Source organism: Globicephala melas, chromosome 1, assembly GCF_963455315.2.
Source record: "Globicephala melas chromosome 1, mGloMel1.2, whole genome shotgun sequence".
Taxonomy (NCBI): Eukaryota; Metazoa; Chordata; class Mammalia; order Artiodactyla; family Delphinidae; genus Globicephala; species Globicephala melas.
The window spans coordinates 87,758,461-87,781,804 of NC_083314.1; the positions used below are offsets into that span (position 1 = coordinate 87,758,461).

General features: G+C 45.8%; 1 long non-coding RNA gene across 1 annotated transcript in view; it reads left to right on the forward strand.

Annotated features, from left to right (window-relative positions):
* Window positions 1–9,574, forward strand: part of LOC115859774 (uncharacterized) — a 59,483-nt gene extending 49,909 nt beyond the window's left edge. Inside the window, exon 3 of the long non-coding RNA XR_009559495.1 lies at window positions 9,538–9,574. This is a non-coding gene — a long non-coding RNA (uncharacterized lncRNA). The remainder of the gene's footprint in view (window positions 1–9,537) is intronic.
* Window positions 9,575–23,344: the final 13,770 nt, after the last annotated feature.

Here is a 23,344-nt window from a genome sequence, read left to right on the forward strand (position 1 = left end):
ATTATCTAAATTAAGCTAAAAAAAATACTATGCCTATAATTCTAATATGTGATAGTCGTGCAGCTGCCAGTGTAAAAAAAACAATATCATTCTTTATGTACATTATGTCCAGACCAGTGGCTCTCAACAGGGGGTGATTTTGCTCCCCATGAGCATTTGGTAATGTCTGAAGACATCTTTGGTTGACCCAACTTGCTACTGGTATCTAGTGGGTAGAGGCCAGAGCTGCTGCTAAACATCCTGCAATGTGTACATTGCAACAAAGAATTAACCCTGGTTGAGAAGCCCTGGTTACACACACACACACACACACACACACACACACACACACACGCACGCATGAGAGTAATATGAACTGGTTAATATTGCAGAATGTCCCTTAGCTGCGATGTACAATTGTTGTGAATACTACACTAATTATGGGTAACTCCAGAATCCCAAATTGGAACACGAAGAGAAGCGAGAAAATGGACATGCGACACAGATTGCATTATGGAAGCATCTATTGCATTCTTGCTGTGCGAGAGGAAGGATTTGACATTTTAATTAATTTGTCTTTTCTTTGATCCTAGTGCTTCTGCCAGTCAATCACCTCCCCCTTCCCCAGCTAACACACATTCTGAAATAATGTCCTTCTCCAACATCAGAAGCAACAACCCACAGATCCTGGTGTTCAGGCATAATCACCTTTTGTTTCAAGGACATAGAAAAGAGATGTGGAGAAGCGCTGTCCTGAGGCCTGAATGGTGTCATTCCAAGTGAGGGTGTTTGAGGTTATGGGTCACGCACTACCAGAGTCTAGCAGCAGATCCCTAGTGACAGAGGTGCCCACGCTTTCCTTCATAAATATAGTTTCTGTGTGCTTGTGACATGGGGGAGGGGTTCTAAAGCATGAGGCCCAGGGAAGGGGCCTGGAGACACCAAGTCCCGTTATCACCCTTGGATTCTGAGCCAGAACATGGGCGAGCTGAGAGGCTGTTAATATCAGATCATTAGCATTTCCCAACTCTTTTGCAGAACAGCATGCTGTTTGGCTGCCAAAATATTAGGACTGAAAGCAGCTGACAAAAATGTTTAGTGAAGAAGTGAGCCTGCTTGGAGAAGCCAGAGGGAAAATTCCTCTGGGACTGTGACCCGAGAAGGAACCTGGCTCTCAGGTCCTCTTTTGGAAGGCTTCACTCATTCAGTGGGGGCTTCACTGCCCCCCGCCCACAGGGCTCCTTCGAAGAGGTGTGCTCTGGGGCCAGTGCTTATTCCAGGTCCTTTCTGGGCGATGGCTCTGAGGAAGATGACTGCCCTACAGAAAGTCTAATAGTAAATTTATTCTCAGCACATGTTTAATGAATTTGGAAAATAAAGAGATGTAGACATAAAAATTCCCCTCCACAGAAACTCAGCTAATGTTTCTAAAGAGACAGGTCCAAGGGGGCATCAGATGACAGTCACCTGTGTAGGTGAGGGTCAAGAGGCAGAAAGGACACGTGCCTTTACTAATGCTTCGTCCTTGCATCCACCCATGTGTCCCTTCACAGTCTACCAGGGAATCCTCCCTGCAGCCTCCACACAGGTTCCAGGCAGCCTTCCTGTTTCTACTTTAGACTTTGAAAGTTAGAGCAACTTGCTTGGGGAGGCACAGCCAGTAGGTGGCAGAACCGAGAGTGAGACAGGGTCTTTTGGCTCTAAGAACCATGCTCTTGCCAGTGACATCAGTGCTTTGGTCTGTGGACCAGGCAGTTTCAGTTATTGTAAGGTACTCAGGAATCCAAAGTACAGTAAGTACCACTGGTAGCCTCAGTTAATAGATATAAAACCACTATCATGGAAAGAGGCCCCAGAGTTTTTGACACTGATACAGATTCTACAGAAGAGTGGGAACCGTTACCTCACCCCACACTGTGTCAAAGACCTCCTGGCAGAGATGTGACATGCTTTATCACTAGGGACACTGGGCACAAAAATTCCTAGGAGCGGGGGAGAGCTAGGATTGTGGCGCAAATGTTTGGTCTGTGTTTTGTGGTGCACAATGGACTTATAATTCAGATAGAGAACGCTACACATAGGACATAGTAGGTGCTCAGTTTTTATCAGATGACCAAGTGACTGGCTGAATCCGAGAAGAGAAACAGATACCAAATGCCAAAGGAAAACCAGCCTCCTGATGGTGATTAGAGTGGGGCAATCAGCAAGCAAATCCCCTCACCTGTTAGGGGAAAAGGGATGGAAACAAACAGCAAAAGTATTTAGCACATTGTTTAAGCGGTTGCTTTTGGAATAATAACACAACAGTGCAGGCTCATCAGAGGTTCTAATGGGAGCGGACAAGAAATACTCACGGCCAATTCCCTTTCTGTTCCTGTTATTAGTAGCACATTTTTAAAGCACCGAGTAGGGTGTTAAGTCCTCTTCAATTACTATGAGTTCATTCATTCATTTTTCAACACGACAAGTGTTCGGAGTGCCTGTTGTATGCCAGGCGTTGATCTGGTGTCGGGGATGTAACAGGGAACAAGATAGACAAAAGACTGCCCTGGAGACTGGCCAGCATGGTGGGGTAGAAAGGCCCTGCACTCGCCTCCACTTACGGGCACACCAAACCCGCAACTATCTGCAGAGCAAGCACGATGGAAAAGATTAGAACCTGCCAGAAAAGATCTTCTACAACTGGAGATATAAAGAAGGAACCACAATGAGATGGATAGGAGGGGCAGACTATATTGCCTCACAATATAGACAAGTCCCATCCCCGTCCCGGGTGGGCGACCCACAGACAGTAGAATAATTACAATTGCAGAGCTTCTCCCCAAGGAATGAGAGGTCTGAGCCCCACGTCAGTCTCCCCAGCACAGGGGTCCTGTACCAGGAAGATGAGCCCCAAGAATGTTTGGCTTTGGAGACCAGCGGGGCTTACTTTCAAGAGACCCAGACTCTGTGGGGAACCTGGACGCCACTCTTAAAAGGGCCACACAAAATCTCACATGCTCCAGGACCCTGGTCCAAAGCAGCAATTTGAAAAGAGCTTGGGTCAGATCCACCTGCTGATCCTAGAGAGTCTCCCAGAGAGGCAGGAGGCAACTACAGCTCACCCTGGGGACACAGACACTGGCGGCAGCCATTCTTGGGAGCTCCTTCTACCACAGCAGACACTGGTGCTGGTAAGCTCATTAGCACCAAGACCTGGCCCCTTCCAACAGCCTGTAGGCACCAGAGCTAGGCCAAGCAAATAACCAGTGCTAGGACGCCTCAGGCCAAGCAACTGTGGGGACACAACCCTGCCCATCAGCTGCCTTAAGACTCCCTGAGCCCACAGCTGCCTCTGGACATGGCCCCAGAAACAACCCTGCCCACCAGAGAGCTCAGGACCCAGCTCCACCCACCAGTGGGCAGGCACCAGCCCCAGAATCCCCTGAGCCCTCTGCTCTGCCTGCCAGGAAGCCTGCTCTGGCCTCTGAAACAGCCTCACCCACCAGGGGTCAGACACCAGACCCAAGAAAACCACGGTCCCATAGTTTGCATATGCAGCTTGCCTACTAGCAGGCCAGACCCTGCCCTGGGACAAGCTGGGCTCTGGCCCTGCCCACTAGCAGGCCAACACAAGCTTTGGAATACCCTGGATCCCATACCCAACTGTATCAGGAACTGGCCCCCTGCCACCAGTGATCCGACACTAGCTCTGGGACCCTTGGATCCTACAACAAGACTCCATCCAGGTCCTGGCTCTGCCCACCAGTAGGCCAGCATTTAACCCCAGGACCTGGGTTCATCCACCAGTGAGTAGGCAACAGCACTAGAGTTTTCTGACCCTGACTCTGCCCACCAATGAGCCAGCACTAGCCCCGGTGCCCTCTGGGTTTCCACAGTCAGGGGTCCTGTGACCAGCCCTGCCAGCTAGTGGGCAGCAGCCTCCACATAAGGCAGGGCCTGGTAACCAACTGGACCAGGGGCCAACCAAGCATACCAGACCACCCATATAGTTGGTCCGCCGCAACAGAAGGACCCATGCAGCCCTCATAGCAGGAACCCCTAGAGCATAGGAAGTCTCCTACAAAAGGCCACTTTTCCAAGGTTGGGAAATAGAACCAACCTACCAGATACATAAAAATACAAACGGTAACTTAGGCAAAATGGGGTGACAGAGGAACATGTTCCAGACAAAGGGACAAGATAAAACCCTAGAAGAAGAACTAAGTGAAGCAGAGATAGGCAATCTACCCAAGAAAGCGTTCAAGGTAGTGATTGTAAAGATGATCAAAGAACTAGGGAGAAGAATGGACACACAGAGCGAGAAGTTAGAAGTTTTTAACAAAGAGAAAATATAAGGAATAACCAAACAGAGATGAATAATACAATAACTGAAATGAAAAATACACGGGAAGGAATTAACAGTAGACTAAATGACAGAGGAATGGATCAGTGAGCTAGAACAGAGTAGTAGAAATCACTGACGCTGAACAGAAAAAAGAATGAAAAGAAATGAGTACAGTCTGAGACAGCATCAGGGACACTAATCTTCCTATTATAGGGATCCCAGAGGAGAAGAGAGAGAGAAAGGGTCTGAGAGAACATAGTTGAAGACATAATAGTTGAAAACTTCCCTAACCTGGTAAAGGAAGCAAACATCCAAGTCTGAGAAGTGCTGAGAGTCCCATACAGGAATAACCCAAAGAGGAACACACCAAGACACATTGTAATTAAAATGATAAAAAGTAAAGATAAAGAGAGAATATTAAAAGCAGCAAGGGAAAAGACACAAGTGGTGTACAGGGGAACTCCCAGAACTATCAGCTGACTGCAGGCCAGAAGGGAGTGGCAGGATATATTTAAAGTGATGAAAGGGGAATACCTACAGCCAAGAATACTCTACCCAGCAAGGCTCTTATTCAGATTTGATGGAGAGGTCAAAAACTTTAGGGACAAGCAAAAGCTAAAAGAGTTCAGCACCACCAAACCAGCTTTGCAAGAAATGTTAAAAGAACTTCTCTAAGCAAAAAAGAAAATGTCAAACTAGACACATGAAAATTACAAAATGAAAAAGCTCATCAACAAAGGCAAACATACACTATGGGTACAAAGTCATCCACATGCAAAGCTAGCAGGAAGGTTAAAAGACAAAAGTCGTGGGCTTCCCTGGTGGCGCAGTGGTTGAGAGTCCGCCTGCCGATGCAGGGGACGCGGGTTCGTGCCCCGGTCTGGGAAGATCCCACATGTCGCAGAGCGGCTGGGCCCGTGGGCCATGGCCGCTGAGCCTGCACGTCTGGAGCCTGTGCTCCGCAACGGGAGAGGCCACAGCAGTGAGAGGCCCCCGTACAGAAAAAAAAAAAAAAAAAAAAGACAAAAGTCGTAAAATCACCTATACCCACAATAAGCAGTTAAGTGATACACAAAACAATTCAATGTAAATTATGATATCAAAAACAGTAATTATGAGGGAAGGAGAGTACAAATGCAGGGCTGTTAAAATGCATTTGAAACTAAGAGATCAGCACCTTAAAACAATCATATCCATTTACATATTGCTATATAAAAACCTCACGTTAACCACAAAGAAAAAACCTATAATAGATGCACACACACAAAAAGAAAAAGGAATCCAAACATAACACTAAAGATAGCCATCAAATCACAAGAGAAGAGAGCAAAAGAAGTAGTAAGGAACAAAAAAGACCTACAAAGGCTCTGCCTTTAAGGAGTATACATTCTAGACGACAAAGAAATGAAAAGATAAACTACACAGTATATCAGATGGTGATAAGAGCTATAGAGACGATGAGGCAGGGGAAGGGGACATGGGGGAAAACCTGCCATTTTAAACAGGATGCTCAGGGAAAGCCTCATTGAGAAAGTGATATTTGAGCAAAGCCTGAGGATATAAAGGAGCAAGCCAGGCAGATATCTGTGGGAGGAGCACGCCTGGTATGTTCTAGAAGCAGCCACAAGAGCATTGTGGAGAGCAGAGTAAGCAAGGTGAGGCTGGAGGAGGAATCAGCAGCCCAGGTTACACAGGACCATGTAGGCTATTGAAGGGACCTGGGCTTTCACCCTGCGTAACATGATCTGACTTGTATTTTAGCAGGTTTCCCTGGCTAATACAGGAAGCAAGGCCATGGGGTGAAAGTGAGGGGCAGGGAGAGGTGTCGGAGGTATGAGAAGAGACATTCCTTCCAAGTCTGTTATACGCATTAACTGAGATGACACAGCAAGGGGCCTGACACAGAGGAGATGCTTATAAATATTAGTGCCTCTCCCTCGAACAGAAAGGAATTCTTCTACTGTCTTTGTGATTGTTGTTCATAAAAATACGTGTTCTTTAATCACATATATTGTTTTTATTATTATAATAATATGTCGTGGTCAATATAGAAAATTATAGAAAATGCAAAAAATAGAAAGAAAAAATTACTTATAATCTTTCCTCAAAGAAAACAGCTATTAACAGTTTAATGTATATCCTTTTAGCCCCCTTTCCTATGTATATTTATTGTATATATACTTTCTTGTATGCGGCTTTTTCCACTTCTCATTATATTTCACTATTTTTTCATGCCATTTAGTAGGGTCCAAAAATATCATTTTTTTTTTGGCCACACCATGCAGCTTGAGGGATCTTAGTTCCCTGACCAGGGATCGAAGCCATGGCCCCTGCTGTGGAAGCACAGAGTCTCAACCACTGGACCACCATGGAATTCCCCCAAAATATGATTTTTATTGAATATATGGCATTCCATCATGTGCTTGTTCCACCATTTATCTTAAAACTTCCCTATTTTGGACATTACAGTTAATACCAATTTTTTACATTTATAACTAACACTGCAATGGACACTTTGCAGAAAAACCTTTATGTTCTGGTAAGTTCTTTAGAGTAAGCTCTTAGCAATGGAATTATTGCATCAAAGAGTAGGAATATTTAAAGTCTCTCGGTATGTACTGACAAATTTCCAGAAAGGTTACACTAATTTACATTACTTCCAGCAACATATGGAAGTGCCCTGGCGTGATCATTTTTAAAACCTTTGCCAAGTTGGTATTGATTTATTGTTTTAATCTACATTTCCTCGATGAATATGAAGTCAAACATCTTTTCATATGTTTACTTCCTTTGCATTACTCTGGAATGCCTCTGTGCAGGGGAATTTGGTTTGAAGAAAAGTCTCTCGGTGGAAATACTTTTGAAGCTGCTGGAGTGGTCTGGGCTGATCCCTGGGTGAGGACCCCAAATCCAAGAGCTAGCATTTGGGACACAATCCTCCAGCCCCTTCCTGCCCCTAGGTGGCATCTCCCTATCAGGGTGATTTTATCAGTTGCTGCAAGATTCATTCCAAATCCTAGGAGACTCAAAAAGTCCTTTTTAATATTCCACAAAGAGAGAATTTCATCCCATCCACGACCTGGCAAACAGGAGCTATCACAGGAGCGGAGATGAATCTACAAATAAGGTGGTGTGCTTGTCTCATTTCCCTCCTGGTGTAGCATTGGAGACGCGACTTGGTTTTTAAAATTAAATACTCTTCTCACCCAGTGGAAGGAAACTGAAACCACTGCATTGTTAGTGCTGGGTTTTGTTTTGTTTTTTTTAAATGCTTCTCCCCCAAATATCTTTAGCACTCATTTTATCTGGTTGAAGTCCAGCTTGTCCTCTTTTGTTCTGAGCCCCAGAGACCCTCTGAACAGAAGCTTTAGCCAAAAAGGAAGATACCCTGGCAAATTTTTAGGGAATAGAAAAATTCCCTTTTCAAGCAGTTTATTTTGTTGGAGACAGCTTCACTCTCTGTCTTTATACACCCACACACACACACTCACACACACACACACACACACACACACACCACCACCACCACCACCATCACTACCACTACATCTGTCCCCTCCACACTCATACCACATCACGTGCACCACACCACGCACTTGACTGACACAACACACATGACATCACACTACACACCACACTGCACATGAACACACACCCACACACACAAACATACACACCACTGCCGTAACTACTGCCACATAATAACCCCCTCCACACACATACACATCCCTTCTCCCTCCATAATTCCTCCCAGCCAGTCCCCCACCCTTGAGATTTTAAAAACAAATGTGGTTCCGTGATATGAACCAAATGTGAAGATGAAAGGGATGTGCGCTGCCCAGCTTGTGTTTCATTTTGCTCCCTGCTTGTGAGGAGGGCAGGGAAGGGGCACAGCATGCTCTAGCCAGGGCTCTGGGATGGCTCAGAGGATTAATGAGAAATTAGTGAGTCATTTGTGAGGCAATAACTTTAGTCCAGAGCAACCCTTGGGTGGAGACCGTCTCCCTACTTGCTCGTCAATATGGCTCATGCCATCTGGAATAAATCGAGTCTAGGGCAGATGGTCAGGTCAAGACGATAAGAACCTTGAAGCATCCACCTTTCTAATTTTCCTCCAACTTTCCTCATTTCAAGATAAAGAAATTTTAAAAAGAAAGTCTCAGAGGTATAAAGCAGTTACAACCATATAGCTCTGCTAATTAGAAAGAGCAAATCTAGTCAGCTTTGACGATCAGATTTACGGATTATCCATGGTCACGTATTTCATGCCTCAGCAGTTCCTCCATCCCCATCCCTCCTTCAGAGTTACTCCCCTCTTCCACTTAACCAGAATATTCTTAGAGACCATGGGCTACTTTTAATATCTGCCTTGGAAAAACATCATTCAGAAAACAATCTGCTGCAAACTATCCCAGCTGAGCAGTCCAGAGCCCTAGGTAAATGATTTCCTGAAGATCCATGTGTTGGGATTACCCACACCACTGCTCTGTCCTTCCCAGCAGTTTGGGTGATTGAAAATTATTCCCTCTTGACTAGAGGTGTCAAGGTTGAGCCACTTATGTTGAGTAAACTATTTCAACCATTAAAAAATTTCCAGGGACTTCCCTGGTAGTCCAGGGGTTAAAAGACTCCACGCTTTCACTGCGAGGGGTGTGGATTTGATCCCTGGTCAGTGAACTAAGATCCTGCGTGCCACACGGTGCAGCCTAAAAAAAATAAGTTCCAAATGGCAGTAGATGTGGTAGTTCTGGATTCAAATGTAAGACTATTTGAATCCTAACTATACTGGACCCTAGACCATGAACCTAATGGATAATAATAGGATTTACTTCGTAGGGTAGGTGGAGAGGATTAAATGAAGGGGTGCACAGTGCCTGGTACACAGCAAGCCTGCAATAAATCATAGCTAGTAATATTACGAATGTGCTCTAAACTTCTGCAGCCAAAATATCTAATAGATGGGCATGTAGTGGTCGAGATTTTCTTGCCCTTATGATGCCCCAGAAGGAACATAATGGAAAGGAAGAAGGAGGGGAGACTTTAGCTGCACATTTTCAAAAAGATGAACTGTCATTTCTTGGTTGTAGTGAGAGACCAGTGGGATGCACCGGTGCTTTACTCTACCTGTTCCCAGTGTCAGTGGCATGGGGTCATCACAGCGAGTGACCATGTGGGAATCATCGATGCCCTTCCCATAGTTCCCCTAATAAGACTTTCTTTGTCCATTTCAGCTGGTTCACCTGTTTGGAAAGAGGCCTCCCTTCTGCCCTATACTGAATTGGTAAGTCATTATTATAAAAATAATACCTGATATTACCAATCATTCTCTCTTTCAATAGTGAATTATTATTATGTACTTGGATAAAAAGGCCTGTGCTGTTATAATTTGTAAAGGTCAGATTAAACAGAACAATAAAACTTGAATAATGACATCTTGTATTTCCATGTGCAAGTACATGGTACGTCAGCAGGCTGCTCCCTGACCTCCTTTGGCCAAGAAATCCTGGCATTGTGCCTTTTCTTCTAATTGGAACCCTAAGTTTTCGAGACACATGGCCCTTTGGAAAGCTCTGTGCAGTGCATTTTCAGGCTTGGAAACAGCTACACCAGCCAGACCTGGGAAGCAGGAGGGGCTGTTTTTCTGCAAACATGTGTCCCTGACCCCAAAGAGGCAGCTTCTTTATTATGGCCATTTATTATTTACAAAGCACTGCAGGTGTACACAGCATTTTATGAGACACAAAGACAAGGTCCCTGCCCCATGAACTGAAAGGTTTTATCCAGCATTTCATCTGTCTGAGCTGAGCTGTGGGAGCACAAAGCAAGTAGGTCTGAAAAGCTGAGTGCGGTGTCTCAGATGTTAGGGTAGAAGGAAGGATTTCTGACGAGGAATTGTAGATGGAGAAAGTCAGGTGCGTGCAGCTCAAAGCACCATTTCAGGATCCAGAAGCGTTTTAGCGATGTCCTGTGTTTCAGCCCCTGGAAGAGGAATTCTGCCTGTGTGCCTTGGAGCACTTGGAGCAGTGCCTTTCAGTCAGTTGAAAGACTACAGAGACAAATGTCTGTGGGTCCCTAGAGCCTCTTCTACCAGCCCATACCTCCCCATCCCCTACTCTCCTGCAAGTTGTCTTGTTTTCCTGTTTTATTTTTTGGGAGTGATTAGGACAGGGAGGAACATAAGTCAGCTTTTTTTACAAAGTGTATCATTATTAATTCACTGTGTATCTTTAAGCAGATTCATTTTCCTCCTCTAGAATGGTAAATTTCGGGGTATTTGGACCCCTAGTCTTCAGCTACCCACTGCCACTGGTCAATTACTTTTCTTCTGTCTGCATCTGTCTCAGTCAGCCCAGCCCTAATAGCATGTGGCCATCACCTGCCTGCATCATCTTTCCATCCACCCAGCAGACACACGTGTGGAACAGGCTGTAGCCTGAAAAGCTGAGCAAAACCCCGTCCCTGCCCCCGGAAGCCATAGAATAACAGGATCGAGGATGTGAAAAAGCAGTGAGGTTGGGCCACAGCTGCCCTCTCCTGTGGGAGGAGACAGAGGGTTTGCTATGCGAGCGCACGTTCCTTCAGAGCTTTTAATCATTCATTTGGAGACAGTCCTGGGTTCCCACCCTCTAGAACAAGGACTCAAATCCTAGGAAGGCTCAGAGATGTAGACTTGCCCTGGGCTTGGGAGAAACTGATCACGTCCTCGGCGTGGGCTTCTTCCTGCTCAGAGCTCAGGGCTTAGTCCAATACCAGGCAAGTTTTGCAGCCAGAAACAGATATAAATTTGGCTGAGCGGCAATAGCGAAAGCAGAATAGATTCTGTAATGTGCCGAGTATGCACCAGATGGCTCTGCTTCCTATCAGCCCTGTAAGGCTGGTGAACAAAGCCCACTGCCCTCCGTCACCACCAGCATCACTGTCATCACCATCACCGTCATCATCAAATTTTATTAAAAGCCCTCTGGTACGTGGCGCTCTGTGGAGCACTCCACGTCTGGATGTTTAGCTGATAATATTTCCTGCCTCCCTCCCCTCTTTTCCTCCATCGGCCTCCACGTCCCCGTGGTGTTTGTGGTCTGGGTTACCATTTCCTCCACAGTCCTCCTCTCTCCCCTTGCCTCTCCACTTCCCACCACCACTGGTACCCTCTTCTTTCTTCATATTCCCTTCCACTTACCGAGCTGCTGTCTCTCAAAGTACGGACCTCACACCTCCTGCATCAGAATCAAGTGGGGAGTGTGTGCAGATTTCTGGGACCCCTCCCATGCTAATTCAGAGGGCCTGATGGTGTTCCATGGTCAACCGCATTTTAATAAGTTTCCTGTGTGATTCTCCCACACCAGAGTTTAAGAAACGCTGCCCTACACTCTCTCTTTCCAACAAGAGCCATATACTTAGTCTTCTAGCTTCCCAGAACAGAAGCCGGCTCTAGAAGGGACACCAGCAATCGTGTGCCTGAGCTGGCCTGGACCTCATGGCAAGAGCAACATTTTCAGGAAATTTTTAAGCTGCTTGTTAAACCCATGGCGGGGGGGCATATTTACACTGTAAAAAATCATCAAACACTATGAATCAAGTGCCCCCCACCCCCGCTTTTGAGACTCAGTTTACCAGCACACCACTGGACCCTGAGTTATCCTCCAGCCCAGTACTATGATTTGCAGATGTGAACTCTAAGCACCAGAGATATAAAGGGATCAAGGTCTTCTGACAAGTGAGGATGGAATCAATTAGAATCGAAGCCTCTTAGTCTTTGTTCTGGTGCACATGAGATCCCTATTCCTTTTGCATAATGACTTTGCCTCTGTTTGGAGGTCGGTTGGTACGGATTCCTACATAGAGTTCCCACGAGTGTTTATCGCTCTGTGAGTTGGTTGGGGTTCTATGATTGCAAGCCACAGATTCCAGCTTCTAAGCAGAAGAGAAATCCAACTGAAGAGTCTCACTGAGTTCACAGAATTGAAAGGAAGGCTAGAAAGGCAGGCTTGCAGAAGGACCAAGCGAGGGCAGCTCAGGATTCCACGGAGCAGGGACTGATAGACAGTCTCCTGAGGGAGAAGTTGCCTGATTGAACCAACTCCAACCTCTTCTTTGCAGCCTTGCTTCACTTGCCTCAACATACAAAGTCCTTGAAGAGTATCTGATTGCCCTTGGGCCTCATGCCCACCTCTTAGCCCAGGGCTGGACAGGTCACCTTGATTGACATTCCCAAGACTGCACACAATGGATGAGATAATTCTTCCAAAGAAACCAGGTGCTATTGCAATGAGAAGAGGAAACTGGTCCTGGGTAGCCAGAACCCCAGTTGCCCTCTAGGCACTTCAACCAGACCATGAGTTCCGGGAAGCTTGTCTCACGACCTCCCTCTTGCCACTGACACCCAGAGTGGCGCCTTATGCCCTGGGCACACCCTGCCCTTGGGTTGGTGCTGGGATTGGGAAACCTGACTTGAAGATTCTAACGCTTAAGCGATGTGCACGGTCACCTTCTGTTCACACCCTGTGCCCTCTCTTCTTGTATCGATGATTATCTAAACGCTAATGGGATTCCCAAACTGTGTCTCCAGACCTACAGTCTGGGTTTCCCATTGGACATACCCACTTGGAAGCATTTTTCAGCTTTCCCTCCATTCCTGATGCCACTGCATGGGTTTAGGTCTGCATCATTTTCACTTACCTTTTGCACCAGCCTCTGGTCTCTTTCTTCATCCTCATTTTCTGTCCTACCCAATCCACCCACTACATTGTACCAGTTTACTTCTTAAAAACAATCAGGGCTTATCAACTCCCATCTTTAAATGACACCCAGCGAGTCCTTTTTCTTCAAAATAAAATCCATACTCCCTACCCGCCATACAAGGCTTTTCATGGTCTGATTTTAACCTCTCAGCCCATCTACTCTTTGCTGCTGATACACAACCTTCACTTCCCTATATGGAACTCTCAGCAGACATGCCAAGCCTTCCACTCCTGTGCCTTTTCACATGCCTTTTCTTTAGGTGCAGTGCCTCTCCTCAGATTCTTTTCCCATAAATCTCTTACTCGTACTTTAGGACCCAGAGGACAAGACAGAAAATGTGAGCAGAAGGATAAAGCATCGGATGGGTAGGAGAGGTGGAGATCACCTTGGTGAAGTTTTTGCTCACCTGCCCAGTCAGATTTTACTTTTCTGTCCTCTTTGTTTCCACAACTCTTTGTTCATACAGTTTATAAAAACACTCCCTTTTAATGTATGCATTTACATGCATTTTTTTCACCTCATCATGGACATTCATAATTTTTTTTTTTTTTTTTGCCACCCAAGACCTTTCATATTCTTCCTCTGTTTGGGGAATTCTCAGTTTTATGAATCTTCACATCCCATCGTGGAAGGCACATATTCACTTTGCCAGCTTCCCTTGCAGCTAAGGCACAGCATGTGACCTGGATGACCAACAGCACGTGTCCGTCCAGGACCCTGAATCAGAAGCTAGTGCTGCAAAGCAGCGAGCACCAGACGGAATGCAATCTGGCCAATGTGGCCTGTATCTACCACAGTCTCAGAGGTAGTGGCAGAAGATCCTGAGGAGAGCATCTGAGGTCCTGCATCAACAATGTCACCAGTTCAGGCTACATGTCTGTGTCAACAGGGGGACCAGTAGTGTCTCCTCTAGATAGTTCTGCAAAGTGTTTTGGGTGTGATTCCTAGCTGCATAGTTTCCCAGAGATTTTGTGATCTAACTAATATTCTTCAATAAATTCATTTTCTGCTTAAAGTAGCCAGATTTGGTTTCTGATTTTTGCTGCTAGGAATTTTGACCTTTTTGTCTGAAAAACCTTCAAGAGCAGGGACCACTGCTTGTTTATTTCTTTATTCCCTGCACAGTGCCTGGCACCAAGTAGCTTCTGTACACATGTTTGTTGAATGAACAGCTCAATTGTCTCCGGGGAGGTTACTTATCCACAGTGCTTGGTTTTAATAGCTCCAGGCTGGAGTTTCAAAGCTGAACATAATGTTTATGTTACTTGTCTCAGAAATCTGGTTCCTACAATCTATTTCAAGGAGCTCAGAACTGCTCAAAGACAAATGTTGGACAATCTATTACATTACTTTAACTTTTATGTAGAATTCCCTTTTTGGCTGACTCTTCCATAAAGTTCCATAAAGTTTTGGAATTTCATTTGATTTCACTTTTTGAATTCCACTGTGTTCCTGCATTCTCCTTTTTGTTTCTTTCCCACACAGATTAATAGGAAGATCAAATAAATTTCACTGCCCAAAACGTGAAACCATTTTTCAGAGACAGTGCAGGCCACCTGTATGCCGTCTTCTTACAAGGCCCTGGAAACTATTTCTTTCTGTTGGAGGTTGCCAGGCCAGTGGCAGAGCAGAATGCTGGAGGCCTTTGACTTCATAAGGCATTTGGGAGAGTCTGACTTTATTTCCTCAAGGACAAGATAGAAAATGTGGGATGAATGATAATGCATTAGGGGCATGGTTGAGGTAGAGATGGCTAGCTGGCCACCAAGTTCCCACCTCCCCCTCTTCGTTGGAAGAGGTGTGGAGCTGGCCCCTGTTTGCTCAGCTATACTGCATTTCCCACCTTCCGTGCTGGCAGGTGCCCGCTGTATCTAGGTTCTCCCGACTGGCACCTGAGCAGAAGTGATGCCTGCCACTTCCAGGCCCGGCCTTAAGCCTCTCTTATTTGCTCCTCCAAGCTCTTCCCCTTCCTGCTGGCTGGAGGGATGACCAACTGAGCAAAAGCAACCATGTGCTGAAGACGGAAGAACTGCCTTCAGCCTGGCTCCCTGACTGACGGTGGGAGGATGGCTTCTCACCTAAGTGGGGCCTCTCCAGACAGTTATGTGAGAGAGAAAGATACTTGTACGTCTGTTAAGCCTCTGAATTGTTGTGGGATCTCTTAATACTGAACTCACTTTCCTCTAATGCACTGCATTAGCTAGTTTAACAGCCAAGTCCCAAGAATAGTGACCAATGCATCAACATGAACTTGGAAAGAGAACACCAGAGACAGGCCACAAGGGTTCTGTCTTAGACGCTGACACAGGTTATTTTAAGCAATAATTCAGACAAAGCAGTGGAAATCATACTTATCAGATTTAAAGATGACACAATACTGGGAGGGATAGCTGCTCAAATTCAAAAAGACCTCAAGAAGCTAAAAATAACAGGTGATATTTTCTAAGCACTTAATGCAAACCAGGCTCTGGGTTAAATGCTTTCCATAAATGATCTTGCCTGATGCTTATTATAACCCTATGATGTAGGAATATTATCTCCCTTTTCAAGATGGGAAAACAGAAACTTTGAGAGATTAAGTACAGAGCTGGTAAATGAGAGCACTGGGGTTTGAACTTGGACTCTGTGGTCCTAACCACTATCCTGAGGTCCTAGCCACTACCTGACTTAAGTCCACGTTCATCTGGGACAGTCCTGGTTATGCCTGCTGTCTCAATGTGATTATTAATAGCCATCATAGTACCACTTTCGCTCTCAAAAATTTCCTGATTCAGATGATAAATTATAGGGTCCCCTTAGTGATTCTTGCCCAGTCTGAAACTGACAAGATAAGATTAAGGAGAAATCAATGTAGAGCTCCAAACATCCAATGTGGAAAATTCAATGAATTTTTTTCTTGTTAACATTATACTGAACCAATACTATGATGAGGCTGTCAAAATGACACTGGAAACTTCATGTCATTATTCATAGGTGTGAGGAGTCCAGAACAAGGTACAGGATGGTTCTGTTTTACTTGGTGCTGGAGAGGCCATATCTAGACTGTTGAGATCTCTTCAAGGAGCCGTATGTTCAGAGGGACAAGCACAAATTGGAGCACAGCCAGAGGATGATGTGCTAGTGCAATATCAGGAGACTAAATCCTAGGAGGACTGGGGGAGGGCACAGGGAATGCTTTGCCTGGAGTCAAGCAGACTTTAGGGACATGTGAGCTGTCCTCATATATCCCAATGGCTGCCATGTTTGGGAGGGATCAGGCTGATGCCAGCGACTCCAGATGGCAGATCCAGGACTAGGTGGAATGACAAGAAAACAGATTCCAGCTCAATTACAGGAAGAGCTTTCTAACAATCTGAGCTGTCTGAATACAAGCCTGCTTTGCAAAGGATGGAGCAGCCGGTCCCTGATGTATTCAAGCCAAGGCAGGCTAGACCCCATACCTTGGGAGGGGGTTGAACAAGGTGACCTCTGTGTTTCTTTCTCAAATTCTGTGATTCCAACAACAGAAATAGAAACAGACTGGTGACACCAACAGGGCACAGAATTCATTCAGAGTGTGAGTAGAAGAACCAATCACAGCCTGGATTTTTTTTTTTTTTAAAAGACAAGTAGACAGTGCCCTAAATTTGTGCTTTGAGTGGTCCATGGTCCCTAAACAGCTCTGAGTTAATAGACCTGCTAAGGCAAGTTGGGGGCTTGAATGAAGCTAGTCAGGGATGATTCTGTAAGTGGGACCAGGAGTTGGGGATTGTGTCTTAGGCAGATAGAAGAGCTCCTGAGTCTGCAGGGCCCAGGGGAGCTGAGGGAGGGATGTCTGACCAGCCTTTGAGTAGGAATAGGGGAGACAGAAGTAGAACCAGCCTTTCCAGTTACCAGAGTAGAGAGAGCTGAGTGCTTCCAGGGCCTGCCCTGTGCCTGTCCCCAGGTTTCTTACCCAGAACAAAGAAACTTCTTCATTCACTCAAAACAGAGTGTGAGGTGCTATGCTGAGGCCTCCAGAGAGGGTGGTGATAAGGCAGAATTTGAAATTAGCATGTTCCTTAGTTGCAAGTAGCAACAACAAATAATCAAACCCTCAACCTGGTTTAAATACAAGGGGAATTTATTGGTCTGTGTAACTGACAAGTCTAAAGGTAGCTCTAGTTTCAGGCAATGCTTGATCCAGGGGCTCAAATAATGTGACCAGGACTTTGTTTTTTTCTCTCCATTTCCTAGCTCTGCTTGTCTCCATTGTTGGCCAGACTCACCCACCCTAAGCCTCACCCGCATCCGTCCTGGGTGGCTTCCAGTATCCCAGGAGTTTATGTGAACAGTAGGGGAGAAAGGACAGGGTGCATCCTTTCCAGGGGGGAGCCCTGAGGTTCACTCTGATTGGTCCTGCCTAAGTCACATGTCACCCCTGAGCCAATCACTGTGACAGGGAGAATGGAGGTAGGGGATGCTGGTTAATTTAAGCTCCACAACTGGAGCTGGGCATTGGTGTCAATCTCACACAAAGCGCATGGCTGAAATGGGGAGGAAGGACATTTCCCAAAGGAAATATGATAAGCTGTCTCTTAGAGGAGAGTGAATAAATACTAGGCTGCAAACAGATGCCCAGCAGGTATGGTCCCTGATCTCAATGAACCTCTATAGGAACATCAGGTAATTGTGAATCCAAGGTAGTAGTCCCCTGTTGCAGAGGAAATCTTGGTTGCCAGCAGAGCAGAGACATACCCAGGCAGGGAGTGAGGTGGTTAGGGAAGTCTCCCTGGAAGAAGTGACATTTGCACTGAGACCAGAAGCATGAATGGGCTTTAATCAGGCGATAAGAGGGAAAGATTTTTCTAGGTAGAGGCACAGGCATGACCTAAGCCAGTAGGTGAGAGAACCTGATGAGCTCTGGGACTGAAAGAAATTCCGCGTGGCAGGAGCAGGGAATGATGGGAGGCAGGTGCCCCACACACTGTCGAGAAGGGGAGGGTGAGGATAAATCGATGGGTGGGAGCCTTGTTTGTTCATAAGGCGGTAGCCAGCGACAGCAGTGGAGGCTGAGTACCCTGCATTGGGGGACAGTCCTGGCTTGTCCTCGCCCAGAACCCTGAGGGAAGAGGCCACAACATGGGTAAGTGTGGGTGAGGAGGGCAGAAACCCAGGGCTGCCCAAATCTCACCCAGGACTCTGGGTTGCCCCAACCTAAATGTCACAGTTTTGTCCAAAACTGGCTTGAGAGTAAATAAATGTTCTATTAAAGTATAGATTGAGGTAGGCACTGCATTGATATTTTTCACTGGATCTTGAAGTATAAGACAGGATGCTTTAGAGCAAAGGTTCTTATCCCAGGCTGTACATTAGGATTTCCCAGGGAGAAGCTTTAGAAATGGTCTAATAGTGACTGGGGTCCTATGAGGACAGGGCCCATGCCCTGCAGATGCCCTTGGCGGCCGCTGCCTTGTTGCTGGGGAGACAGTATACCTCAGTGGTGAGTGTGGGCCGTGGAGTCAGACAGCCCTGGGTTCCGATCTCAGCTCTTCCTTTTACTGTGTGATGGCTGGTAAGTTTCCTCCTCTGTAAAATGTTGGTTAATGATCATATCTACCTTGTGGGATCTTCATAAAGGTTAAATAAAATTATGTTTATATATTTCCTAGAATGTAATACCCCCCAAATGGAAAATACTATTATTACTGTGTTAGAGATGATTTCATCTTTACATACATTTAAATGACATTCATTCATTCATTCTGGCAACATTTACTGAGAATTCCCTAAATCCCAGGCACTGGGACTATAGTAATGAACAAAACAGACAAAAATCCCTACCCTCATGGATCTTACCTTCTAGACAGGGAGGTGGACAATAGACAAACACAAACATATATACAATTTCAGAAAGTGTTAAGTGGTCTGAGGACAAGAAAATAGAATAAGGGGGAGAAGAGGAGGTATAGGGGGATGTTTTAAATGGGTGTGGTCAGGAAAAGCCCCTGGCTCTGTTAAAAGACCCAAATGATGGGAGGAGGACCATGTGGGAAGCATTTGAGGCAGGAGGAACAGCTAATGCAAAGGGCAGGAATGGGTTCTGTGTATTCAAGCAAGAGCAAGACAGCTCCTGTGGCTAGAGCAGCATCAGTCAGGTGGGTGGTGGGATAAGTGTGGGCAGGTAGGCAGAGGTCAGAACCTGAAATGCGGATGTTGTGCTAAGATGTGATGGAGGGTTTGCAGAGATTAGTAATAGCTCTTGCCTACACTTTATAAAGACCACTCTGGCTGCTACAGGGAAAAGTGACTGGGAGGTGTAGTCCAGGTGAGTATTAAAGGATGTGCATGCCTTTGTTCTATTCTTGGGGTGGTAGGCAACCTCTAAGATGCCTTCAGTGATCCCTGCATCCTGGTATTCACATCCCTCTGTAATTCCGTCCCCTTGAGTGTGAGCTGGACATAATGACTCTCTTCCATAATATGGCAAAAATGATGAGATGTCACTTCTAAGATTAAGGTATAAAAAGACTGCGACTTCTATCATGCTCACACTCTTGCTGGCTTGTTTGTTGTGAGCTCCAAGTGGCAAGGATCTGATACCTTCCGCGAAGATTCTGTGAGGACCTGCCAACAGCCACCTGAGTGATCTTGGAAGTGGGTCCTTTTCCAACTGAGCCTTGGGATGACTGTAGCACCGGCTGACACCTTCAATGCAACCTTGTGACAGACCCTAAACCAGAGGGACCCAACCAAGCCACACTTGGATTCCTGACCCACAGCAACTGCGAGAAATAAACATTGGTTGTATTAAGTTGCTAAGTTCGGGGGTGATTTGTTACACAGCTACTGATAACTAATACCCTTGGTATGAGTTAGTAAAATATCAACCCAGTGTAGCCAATCAGAAGTGTGAGAGTTACAAAAGAATCATGGTGAGTTCTTCTCTCAGCTGTGTCACAGCTCACTCACCTCCCTCAGACCTTTAGTCAGATGTGGTCTTCTCACTGAGGACCTTCTCAAGCACCTTTAGAAAATGGTACCTCCACCTCCACACTGTCCTGCTTTCTTGTCACCATCTGACACACTACACATTCCCCTGGCTTATTTTGTTTATTACCTGTCTTTCCCCCACCCCACCAGCTCTAAAGTGTAGGTTCCACATGAGCAGGGGTTTTCGGCTGTTTGAATCACCACTGTATTGCCAGTGCCTAGAAGTACATATCATGCCTGTAACGTACCAGGTGCTGCAAAATATCTGTTTCCACATTTACTGCTGTGCCTGAGCAGCAAACGTAGGAACAAAAGGAACGACTAGAGTTGGCTGGAGACTCTAGTATTCTGTTCATCAGAACTCCGCTTGACAAAAACAAAGAGCAACAATTAAAGCAGACCACAGGGTCTGGGAGGCAGTGAGAATTCCAGAACATAGAACATGAGCAGCAAGACAGGGTGTGCAAACGGTGAGGAATGAAAGGGAAGTCTGGAGGAGCAAGATTTGTGGGCAGAGCTCACCACGCTGAACAAAGCTCTCTTTTGTTGCGTGTCGGCCTGGCACCTTGGGCTCCCATGCCACTTCCACTGTGGCGGAATGTAATCGGTCCCAAGAGTTACTCTGCCGGCTGAGTGTGTACGTCAGGTTATGGCATCTAGTGCAGCTCTGAACTGTCTACTATGCTCTGTGGTATTTGTACATTATGTAAGCTCTCTTTCTCCCAAAGTGGTGTTAGGGGAGAGGAAAAAGGAGTTAGATGGGGAAAGTGATGCATGTCCCAGTGGAGAGTCTATTAGGGCACAGAATTTCAGATTCTTAGTCTTTGGTCTTTAGACTGAACATTGTTGGCTTCCGTTTGGGGGAATGATCATACGGAATTTTCTCCCTTCACAATCCCAGTAAACTTTTCTTTAGGTTCCTTAGAACCCTAATTTCCCCATCCCATGGCATCTGTTTCAGGATAGGCTGCTGCCAGTCTATACAGTATGTAAATTCTAAAAGGATACCCCTTCTGTGTGGACGCACTCCACCAGCATATGGCTTAGTGGAAAGCTGCCGCTTTTGTGCAAAAAAAAAAAAAGGCATCCCTTCCTGCAGGACTGGAATTCAGCCCTATTTGCCTCCTTGGCTGGGCACCTTGGCACAGTGTATAAACTCACATCCATACGCAGTAGCTCAGTCTTCAAGTTCTTTCCTGCCCTCATCTGTAAACGTGAAATGCTTAAAGAGTAAAACCCTAACCATCTGAAGTCAAAGGGGGATGTTGAATGGGATTGCTCAAGAAGTGACCTAGAATCTACATTTCTTTCCAATGGGGGAAGCTCAGATTCCGTCCGGAAGCAATTCTTGATACCAAGAATTCCAGTTCCCAGCCCAGTCCACCACAGAGGCAGCGGAGCAGAGGCAAGCAGATGTTGATGGTGGAGCAGAAGGGCACATTGCAAGTAGAGAAAGGAGCCATTTGTGGGTTATAAATAAGTGACCGTAGGCACTTTGCAGAACACATTGGAAAAGGCAGCCTTCCTAGATGTCAACTGATACGGTCTTTGTTATTTAAAATCTGAACTTTGAGAGATTCCAGATATGGAGATGGAGATTTCTCTGCAATTAATAACAAGAGCCTTGATACAAGAAACAATCCCCTGAACCTGGACCGGTATGAGTCAAGAATTAGGTGGAATAGAAGAAGCACAGCAGCTAGACCTGGATACCACAAAATCAGCAGACTTCTCAGTTCCTTAGGAAGGAGTGAAAGTCAACATCAGAACCCAGCTGCAGTTTTCCCAAGTTAACAGTACAGTACATTTTAGATGCTTCTCATTACAGAATGTGAGACTCAGCCATTCTCGATTAACCTTGGTTTTGTCTTTATTGAAGTCTAAATTAAAGAACACTTCCAGGTATTTTCATAGATGGAATCTGCCTGGGAGAAGAGCCGCACCTAACCACTGCTGACAGGATCCTGGCGTCCAGAGCGGACAGGGCAGGGAACACAGCCTCTCTCAGGGGATGCTGCCTTAGCCAGCCCTCGCCTGGTCCAGAAGGGCTGCACATTGAAATCCCATAATGTATGACTGCTGGCCAGGCTGGCTTTCATGTAGTCATCTGTGTGACAAAGTTTCCACTAAGCTGCCTTTGTGTACATCACCTCATGGCATCAGTAACCCAGCACATTCCAGTGCGGGCCTTGTAGCTACTCCAGGGCGATCCCTGGGAGCTCCATCCTTGCCACGAGCCAGCTCCCCGAGGAGGGTCTGTCTTTGCCTGTCTCAACCCTCTGGTAGCTGTGGGGGTTAGGATGGGAAGAAGGCAGAGACTAATAAAATTTAAGTAAGAACTATTTTGTGGGCTTCCCTGGTGGCGCAGTGGTTAAGAATCCTCCTGCCAATGCAGGGGACACAGGTTCGAGCCCTGGTCTGGGAAGATCCCACATGCCGCGGAACAACTAAGCCTGTGCCACAACTACTGAGCCTGCGCTCTAGAGTCCACGAGCCACAACTGCTGAGCCTGCATGCCACAACTACTGAAGCCTGCGTCCCTAGAGCCCATGCTCCACAACAAGAGAAGCCACCGCGATGAGAAGCCTGCGCACTGCAACTAGAGAAAATCCCGCACAGCAACGAAGACCCAACGCAGCCAAAAATAAAAAAAAGAACTATTTTGTTTCAAGAATGAAATAATGCCATTTGCAGCAACATGGATGGACCTAGAGATTATCATAGTAAGTGAAGGAAGCCAGAAAGAGAAAGACAAGTACCATAGGATATCACTTATATGTGGAACCTAAAATATGACACAGCTAAACTTACTTACAAAACAGAAACAGACTCACAGACATAGAAAACAAACTTGTGGTTACCAAAGGGGAAAGGGGGTGGGGGAGGGATAAATTAGGAGTTTGGGATTAGCAGATACAAACTACTATGTATAAAATAGATAAACAACAAGGTCCTACTGTATAGCACAGGGAACTATATTCAATACCTTGTAATAAACCATGGTCGAAAAGAATATGAAAAACAGTATGTATTATATATGTGTATAACTGACTCACTTTGCTATACATCAGAAACTAACACAGCATTGTAAGTCAACTACACTTCAATTGAGAAAATAAAAAAGAACAAATAGAAATAGTTTGTTTGTAGGAAGGGAGAAGGCAGAACCAATGTATTGATACAGGCCAAAATTTTACTGGTAACATTTGTCTCTCTTCTCACCCTCCTTTCAAGGCCTTGCCCCTACCTCCTCTAGTTGGCCGCGAATTCTCCCTTTCACCTGCACAGATTACCTTTGGACAACTCAGAACTCCTGGCCTTGGCCTGTTTACCATCATAGGGTTCTAT